The sequence below is a fragment of the Oncorhynchus kisutch genome, linkage group LG2, assembly GCF_002021735.2.
Source record: "Oncorhynchus kisutch isolate 150728-3 linkage group LG2, Okis_V2, whole genome shotgun sequence".
Taxonomy (NCBI): Eukaryota; Metazoa; Chordata; class Actinopteri; order Salmoniformes; family Salmonidae; genus Oncorhynchus; species Oncorhynchus kisutch.
In genome coordinates, this window is record NC_034175.2 from 5,621,096 (window position 1) to 5,631,193 (window position 10,098).

Consider the following 10,098-nt stretch of genomic DNA (forward strand, 5'->3'; position numbering starts at 1 on the left):
CTTGACTTTGTTGTCCTTAAGCCATTTTGCCACAACTTTGGAAGTATGCTTCATGATCCAAATGGATCATTGTCCATTTGGAAGACCCATTTGAGACCAAGCCTTAACTTCCTGACTGATGTCTTGAGATGTTGCTTCAATATATCCACATAATTTCACTGCCTCATGATGCCATCTATTTTGTGAAGTGCACCAGTCCCTCCTGCAGAAAAGCAGCCCCACAACATGACGCTGCCACCCCTGTGCTTCACGGTTGGGATGGTGTTCTTCGGCTTACAAGCCTCCCCCTTTTTCCTCCAAACATAACGATGGTCATTATGGCCAAACAATTCTATTTTTGTTTCATCAGACCAGAGGACATTTCTCCAAAAAGTACGATCTTTGTCCCCATGTGCAGTTGCAAACCGTAGTCTGGCTTTTTCATGGTGGTTTTGTAGCAGTGGCTTCTCCTTGCTGAGCAGCCTTTCAGGTTATGTTGATATAGGACTATATAGATAATTGTGTACCTGTTTCCTCCAGCATCTTCACAAGGTCCTTTGCTGTTGTTCTGGGATTGATTTGCACTTTTCACATCAAAGTACGTTCATCTCTAGGAGACAGAACCCGTCTCCTTCCTGAGCGGTATGACAGCTGCGTGGTCCCATTGTCACGCCCTGGTCTTAGTATTTTGTGTTTTCTTTCTTTATTTGGTCAGGCCAGGGTGTGACATGGGTTTATTTTGTGGTGTTTTTTTGTATTGGGGTTTTAGTAGGTATTGGGATTGTGGCTTAGTAGGGTTGTCTAGTAAAGTCTATGGTTGCCTGAGGCGGTTCTCAATCAGAGGCAGGTGATTCTCGTTGTCTCTGATTGGGAACCATATTTAGGCAGCCATATTCTTTGAGTATTTCGTGGGTGATTGTTCATGTCTCTGTGTTTGTTTGCACAAAATAGGCTGTTTAGGTTTTCGCGTTATGGTTCTTGTTTTTGTATTGTTCGTGTTTATTCGTTATTAAACATGTATCAAAATTACCACGCTGCATTTTGGTCCGATCCTTGCTACACCTCTTCGTCAGAGGAGGAGATAGAAGAAAACCGTAACACCCATGGTGTTTATACTTGCGTACTATTGTTTGTACAGATGAATGTGGTACCTTCAGGTATTTGGAAATTGCTCCCAAGGATGAACCGAACTTGTGGAGGTCTACAATTTATTTTCTGAGGTCCTGGCTGATTTCTTTTGATTGTCCCATGATGTCAAGCAAAGAGGCACTGAGTTTGAAGGTAGACCTTGAAATACATCCACAGGTACACCTCCAATTGACTCAAATTATGTAAATTAATTCTTATCGGAAGCTTCTAAAGCCATGACATAATTTTCTGGAATTTTCCAAGCTGTTTAAAGGCACAGTCAATTTAGTGTATGTAAACGTTTGACGCATTGTGATACAGTGAATTACAAGTTAAATAATCTGTCTGTAAACGATTGTTGGAAAAATGACTTGTGTCATGCACAAAGTAGATGTCCTAACCGACTTGCCAAAACTATAGTTTGTTAACAATACATTTGTGGAGTGGTTGAAAAGGGAGTTTTAATGACTCCAACCTCAGTGCATGTAAACCTCCGACTTCAACTGTATGTTGTTTTTTAAAGTTCCTAACCTGTTTGATAAGATTATTGCAGGTCTTCTCAGAGGACCACATATGGGGCTCCGACCCCAAGTTTTGGAACCACTGGACTAACCTCTCACTTTCCTTGCTTCCTCTCTCTCTGTCTCTGCTTCCTGTGTATGTAAACTTCCGACTTCAACTGTAGGTATTACAGACTCGGTCGGTGCAGACACTTGCCAGTTGGTCCACGCATGCTTTGAGTACATGTCCTGGTAATCCATCTGGCCCCTCGGCTTTGTGAATTTTGACCTGTTTAAAGGTCTTGCTCACATTGGCTACAGAGAGCGTGTTCACACAGTCGTCTGGAACATTTGGTCCTCTCATGCATGCTTCAGTGTTGCTTGCCTCGAAGCGAGCATAAAAGGCACTGGGCAGCATCTGGGTTTCACTTTGTAATCTGTAATAATTTGCAAGCCCCTCAACTACTGTCAGCTCAGCTCAGCAGTTCCAGTATTCGGTTAAGTCTTGTTCCATGTTAGACCATCCGTTGATTATTATTTTCTTCATGTTCTTCATGTTTCAGTGTCTTTTTCTGTCTCAGTCCCTATGTTTCCATCTGCAACTGGCAATGCTGGTGTGATCATATCCACTTCTGCTCTCACTTCTTCATCTGCTTTGGTCCTTGCTGGCGCCTTCGGGTCCACAGCTCTAGAAATAGTGTCTGCTGTGTGCATCATCTTTCCTGGAGTGTATTCTACATTCATAGCATAGCGTTGTAGTTTGATCATCATTGTTTGGACTCCCAGCGGACAGTCATTCAGTGGTTTTTGAAACAGCGGAATCAGTAGTTTGTGATCCATTTCAACGCTGATCACTTGTCCTGACACAAACTGATGGGATCTCTCCCAAGCATATGTTATGCTGAGCAGCTCCTTTTCAATTTGAGCGCATCTCAGGGTCAGTCATTGAACAAGATGCATATGCCAGTTGTTGTCGTACTTCTGCAACAGAACAGTCCACTCTGTGATGCATCTGACGATGTCTTGATGGGTCTCGCTGGGTCGTAAAATCTCAAGACTGGTTTCTCTGTCAGCTGTTATTTCAAGTTGTTTAATGCGGTCTCATGTTCATGACTCCATTCCATTTTCTTTTCCGTCAGTCTTCTCAGTGGAGCAATCTTCTCTGAGATGTTGGGTGTGAATTTTCCCAAGTACTTGACCATCCCATTAAACCTCTGGGCATCCTTTTTGCTTTATTGTTTTGGCATGTTATCCACAGCAGATATCTTTCTCAGGTCTGATGCCTTCACAGCCGATGATGTCTCCAATGAAAGTCAACTCCGTTACACCAAGCTGGCATTTCTCTTTGTTCAGTTTCAAGTTTGCTTTCCTTACTGATTCTAGCACTTTTTTCAGTCTTGTGTCATGCTCTGCTTTCGATGTCCCCCATACAATAATGTCATCCATCGACATGTCCACACCTTCAATGTGTTCGTAGATCAGATGTATGGTTTTGTGATAAACTTCAGGAGCTGAGGCAATGCCAAAAGGTAATCTCAGGAACCTGTATCTGCCATGAGGGGTATTGAATGTACATCAGTTAGAGCTGGCCTCGTCTAACTGCCACGAGTGTCATTCCTGCACATGCTTTATCCTGCCCAGGCATGGTAATCAATCTAGCAAACAATATTTTCTTATATCATTACAAATATCTAAATATATTCTTGATCTGACCGAGTTCTAATCGCGCATGCCTTTTTGCGAATGAGTGGAATCAGTGGATTGTTTATTATTATTTGCCTCCCAGATTAGCCTTTTTAGTAGCACATTCACCCCCACTCAAATGGTAAACTTGGTCTTCTCGAGGCACAGGCCGAGGGCCTGAGACATGAAACAAACTACCCCAGCTCTATCTGGCTCACTAGAGAAGTAGGCAGAACTAAAGACGCTGCTGACAATGCGTTTGCGAGATGCAGGACCAAAGGCAATTTAAAACAGTCCTGCAACTCCTACCATGTCTCAGACATACCCCAAACAAAAAACAACTCTTGGAGAATGAGTGCACAAATGGTAGTCACTTTTAGATACAGTATGTCAGTCAGTCAGGTGGCTATAGCTGCCGGGAGAGACTTCTATTGCAGTAACCTGAAGGGCTCTGGCTAGTATTACTTAGCCAGCTAGAAGGGTGAAGTAAGAAGCTAACATTAAATGGAGCCTACCTCAGCAAGAGCAAAAAAAGTTATCCAAATAATTTTGCTTTACAGAGAATGGGCTACTAAGACAGACAGTGATGTTGCGCTCAGTGGTGAGGCTGAGGCAGGCTGCAATGCATGCAGGAGGAAGCAGAGACAGAGAGAGAGGAAGCAAGGAAAGCGAGAGGTTAGTCCAGTGGTTCCCAAACTTGGGGTCGGAGCCCCATATGTGGTCCTCTGAGAAGACCTGCAACAATCTTATCAAACAGGTTAGGAACTTTAAAAAACAACATACAGTTGAAGTCGGAGGTTTACATGCACTGAGGTTGGAGTCATTAAAACTCCCTTTTCAACCACTCCACAAATGTATTGTTAACAAACTATAGTTTTGGCAAGTCGGTTAGGACATCTTCTTTGTGCAAGACACAAGTAATTTTTCCAACAATTGTTTACAGACAGATTATTTCACTTAAAATTCACCGTATCACAATGTGTCAAACGTTTACATACACTAAGTTGACTGTGCCTTTAAACAGCTTGGAAAATTCTGGAAAATGATGTCATGGCTTTAGAAGCTTCCGATAAGAATTCATTTACATAATTTGAGTCAATTGGAGGTGTACCTGTGGATGTATTTCAAGGCCTACCTTCAAACTCAGTGCCTCTTTGCTTGACATCATAGGACAATCAAAAGAAATCAGCCAAGACCTCAGAAAATAAATTGTAGACCTCCACAGGTCTGGTTCATCCTTGTGAGCAATTTCCAAGCGCCTGAAGGTACCACGTTCATCTATACAAACAATTGTGTGCAAGTATAAACACCATGGGACCACGCAGCCGCCATACCGCTCAGGAAGGAGACGCATTCCCCTAGAGATGAACGTACTTTGGTGTGAAAAGTGCAAATCAATCCCAGAACAACAGCAAACGACCTTGTGAAGATGCTGGAGGAAACAGGTACAAAAGTATCTATATCCGCAGTAAAACGAGTCCTATATCGACATAACCTGAAAGGCCGCTCAGCAAGGAGAAGCCACTGCTCCAAAACTGCCTTAAAAAAGCCAGTCTACGGTTTGCAGTTGCACATGGGGACAAAGATCGTACTTTTTGGAGAAAAGTCCTCTGGTCTGATGAAACAAAAATAGAACTGTTTGTCCATAATGACCATCGTTATGTTTGGAGGAAAAAGGGGGAGGCTTGCAAGCCAAAGAACACCATCCAACCGTGAAGCACAGGGGTGGCAGCATCATGTTGTGGGGGTGCTTTGCTACAGGAGGGACTGGTGCACTTCACAAAATAGATGGCATCATGAGGCAGGGAAATTATGTGGATATATTGAAGCAACATCTCAAGACATCAGTCAGGAAGTTAAAGCTTGGTCGCAAATGGGTCTTCCAAATGCACAATGACCTCAAGCATACTTCCAAAGTTGTGGCAAAATGGCTAAAGGACAACAAAGCCAAGGTAATGGGGTGGCCATCACAAAGCCCTGACCTCCAATCCTATAGAAAATGTGTGGGCAGAACTGAAAAAGTGTGTGCAAGCAAGGAGGCCTACAAACCTGACTCAGTTACACCAGCTCTGTCAGGAGGAATAATTCACCCAACTTATTGTGGGAAGCTTGTGGAAGGCAACCCAAAACGTTTAACAAGTTAAACAATTTAAAGGCAATGCTACCAAATACTAACTGAGTGTAATGTAAACTTCTGACCCATTGGTAATGTGATGAAAGAAATAAAAGCTGAAATAAATCATTCTCTCTACTATTATTCTCTCTACTCTCTACAATCCCTGGTCACATATGACTGCGTGACCAAGTATGACTCCAATGTCATCATTAAGTTTGCTGATGACACAACAGCCTGATCATCACAACAATGAGACCGCCTATAGGGAGGATATCAGAGACCTGGCATTGTGGTGCCAGGACAACAACCTCTAACTCAACGTGAGCAAGACAAAGGAGCTGATCGTGGACTACAGGAAAAGGCGGGCTGAACAGGCCCCCATTAACATCGATGGGGCTGTAGTGGAGCGGGTCGAGAGTTTCAAGTTCCTTGGTGTCCACATCACCAACAAACTATCATGGACCAAACACACCAAGACAGTAGTGAAGAGGGCACGACAACACCTTTTCCCCCTCAGGAGACTGAAAAGATTTGGCATGGGTCCTCAGATCCTCAAAAAGTAAAACATAACTATTTCCTGTACCCCTACACACTGACTCGGTACCAGTACCCCTGTATATAGCCTCATTATTGTTATTTTATTGTGTTACTTTTTTATTTTATTTTTTACTTTATTTTATTTATTAAATATTCTCTTAACTCTATTTCTTGAACTCTATTGTTGGTAAAGGGCTTCTAAGTAAGCATTTCATGGTGAGGTCTACACCTGTTGTATTCGGCGCATGTGACAAATAAAATTAGATTTGATTTAATGGAATGGATGACCTTGTTCTTACAGACTACTACTCCCTGTATCCAGAGGTTTGTCGGCTGAACACCACCACCTCAGACACTGAGGTAATGTGTATGAAATCCATATTATCCAGACCCAGAGTGGCAAGTGAAGTCTTCAGCGATACTAGACCGTAATTCTCTAATGCAAAAGTTCAAACAATTCAGCAAGGACTGGGACTTGGTCCACGCTACGTCAAGTCCCCACTTCCCACAATCGAACGGACTCGTGGAGAGATCTGTTCAGACAGTGGAGAGACTGATGTACAACGCAAAAGACAGTGGAACTGCCTTCTACAGGAGCCTGCTTGTTTACTGCACGTTGCCACTTGACTGGGAGTTTTCCCCAGCACACCTCCTCATGGGATGCAGACTGAGGACCAACTGACCCATCACGCAGGACCTCCTAAAAAGGAAAGACAGAGAGAAAGTGAGGAAGTTCAAAGAACAACCGAAAACGAATCAAAAGTTCTACAATGACAGAGGAACAAGAAACCTATCTGATCTCCAACCTGGTGACAACATGAGGTGCAAAGATTAAACAAAGGCATGGGCACAAAAAGGAACAGGTACGGAAGTACAGCCAAGGTCATACAACATACGAACATAAGATGGCGCTGTTCTATGAAGAAATCGCCGTGATCTTCTAATCTAAGGGGACCAGCAACAGACAGTCATGACACTGTTGAAGAGGCTGAAAGCACAGCTCTGGCAGCAGCCCAGCGTGATGAACAAATCATCAAAAGATCGACAATGCAAGTGAGTGTCCTCGTGTAGTTAAGGCCATGTTTGTGTTGTTGCAAATAGATACGGAACACTTGTGTGGACCTGTGGGGCTAAGAACAACTAAAGGAGAATAAAAAGAGAGGGAGAGAAAGGTGCTGCAGGGTTAAAGATGCACTCTCAAACCTTTGTATCATTTCAGCCACTAGTTTTGAAAGTGGTGCTCACAAGCCAAAACTGGTCCCTGTTTTTTGTGTACAATGTCATCCAGTTTGTGTGATATGTTATGATTTTTTGTTTTTTGTTGACCAGTTAAGAACACATTCTTATTTTCAATGACAGCCTAGAAACAGTGGGTTAACTGCCTTGTTCAGGGGCAGAACAGATTTCTACCTTGTCAGCTCGGGGATTCAATCTGGCAACCTTTCGGTTACTAGTCCAATGCTCTAACCACTAGGTTACCTGCCACCCTATACATTTGTGTGATATCATCCCATTTTATGCAATTTGTGTGATATGTTAAGAATCCAGTTTTTGCAAATGATACAAATTTGTTGTGCTTAAGATCCCAGAGTGCATCTTTAACAAGGGGTTGTGTGGAGAAAATATGCACCAGACAAGAATGGGCAGTCTTGTGGAGGGGTGGGGAGAAAGGCCAAGTCTGGAGGTTGTTTATTGGTAAAAAATTGGGTCAGTCGCAATTGGGTCAGTCCCATTCCTTGATTTTAATGTCTACAGATATTGATTTTTGAGCCAATCTGGCCTGGCCAGACCGGCCTTGATTTGGTTGCAAAATAGTTTTTTTCAACATCCATAAAAGAGGTTGTTTAAACTTTCACTCTGTACCTTCACTCTGGACATCAGGCAGAGTCATATTTTCTGTCTTGCTGACTGGGTCTTGCTCACTATGCCCTCCCTCCCTCCCTATTTCTCAGGGTGAAAGCAGAGTGTTCAGAATGGCAGGTCAGTGTGTTCCCTGGCCTGATCTCTCCATCACTCAACCTGTCATCAGCCATGCCTGCCTGACCTTGTTAGGCCAGCACTTCCCTCCCCCTCACCCCTCCTCACCTCTCCTCACCCCCAGCCTCATCCCAGAGACTATGTAGCCCCAATATGTCAGGGGGATGATGAGTGTGTGTCCCTCTTGAAGTGACTTTGGGAGAGAGCGCGCCAGCGGGGTTTTGTTGTCTGTGACTCTGGTAGCATGTGTGACAATATTTATATTGGTCAAGTTCATGGAAGCCTGCTGTGATCAGGTTTCCCCCATACAAGCTATTAATGGTCCCCATGGAAACCCTCTTTTCAACACAAGTAGGGGATCAAACAAATGGTCAGGTGTTTCGGTCGTGATATTCACTCATCTTTGTTGCAATGCCTTTTGATGTAGCAATATAATTGTCTACTCTAGTTTCTTAATCCTGCACGGTCCTTCGGGTCCCACAGCACATTTCTGCTTCAGCCCATCACCTAATTCAACTACCCAACCTAACATAGGCCCTTGATTAGCATGATAAGGTGTGTGTTAGTGCTGGGCACGATCAAAATATGCACCCCTGTGGGTTCCCAATACCAGGATTAAGAACCCCATGAATACAGAAATATGTGTGACCTTTAGCTACAAGCAACTCTGGACAGTGATACAGGCCGCGCAAGCTTTTACTCCAGCCCTACACTAGCATGCCTCATTCAATCTAGACCATGATAAGTTGGTGTACAGTTAGAGCTGGGCTGAAACAAAAGCCTGCACACACTGCTGCTCTTTCAAAACCAAAATTGGCCACTTCTGAGCTGAGACCACACTCACCAACTACACTGTTGTTGTCTGGTGAATATAGCATATCTAATAAGTTGAAGTATCATACACACTCATTCATAGAATCTACCCTGTAAAGAACTTTATTATACACAGATTTAAAATAGATATTGATAACTTTGTGGTTGTGACCCAGTAGAACCCATTAGAACTGTTCTTATGTCAGAAGTGTTTTGAGTGAGTTAGAAGATTTTATTTGAAAATAAACAACTATTAATGTTGTTATGTTTTATTTTGATCTAAATGATATGGACCCTGATTTACCTTTCATTGTTCATGTGTTTATTTTTCATGGAAGATTCTTTATCCATAAAATGAAGTGAGCAGAGAACAAACTCTTCTTCACATTATTTAAGATAGAATTGAAATATTATTTTGAAATGATCAGTAAATGTAAAAACAAAAAAGCAAAACACACCATAAAAAAATTTGACAAATTGAAAATGTATTTGATATGTAATACTGTTAGGTCTGTTAGGTCTGTTAGGTACTGTTAGGTCTGTTAGGTACTGTTAGGTACTGTTAGGTACTGTTAGGTACTGTTAGGTCTGTTAGGTACTGTTAGGTACTGTTAGGTACTGTTAGGTCTGTTAGGTACTGTTAGGTACTGTTAGGTACTGTTAGGTACTGTTAGGTACTGTTAGGTCTGTTAGGTACTGTTAGGTCTGTTAGGTACTGTTAGGTCTGTTAGGTCTGTTAGGTACTGTTAGGTCTGTTAGGTACTGTTAGGTCTGTTAGGTCTGTTAGGTCTGTTAGGTACTGTTAGGTACTGTTAGGTCTGTTAGGTACTGTTAGGTACTGTTAGGTACTGTTAGGTACTGTTAGGTCTGTTAGGTCTGTTAGGTCTGTTAGGTACTGTTAGGTCTGTTAGGTACTGTTAGGTCTGTTAGGTACTGTTAGGTCTGTTAGGTACTGTTAGGTACTGTTAGGTACTGTTAGGTACTGTTAGGTACTGTTAGGTACTGTTAGGTACTGTTAGGTCTGTTAGGTACTGTTAGGTCTGTTAGGTACTGTTAGGTCTGTTAGGTACTGTTAGGTACTGTTAGGTACTGTTAGGTACTGTTAGGTACTGTTAGGTACTGTTAGGTCTGTTAGGTACTGTTAGGTCTGTTAGGTACTGTTAGGTCTGTTAGGTACTGTTAGGTACTGTTAGGTCTGTTAGGTACTGTTAGGTACTGTTAGGTACTGTTAGGTACTGTTAGGTACTGTTAGGTCTGTTAGGTACTGTTAGGTACTGTTAGGTCTGTTAGGTACTGTTAGGTCTGTTAGGTACTGTTAGGTCTGTTAGGTCTGTTAGGTACTGTTAGGTACTGTTAGGTACTGTT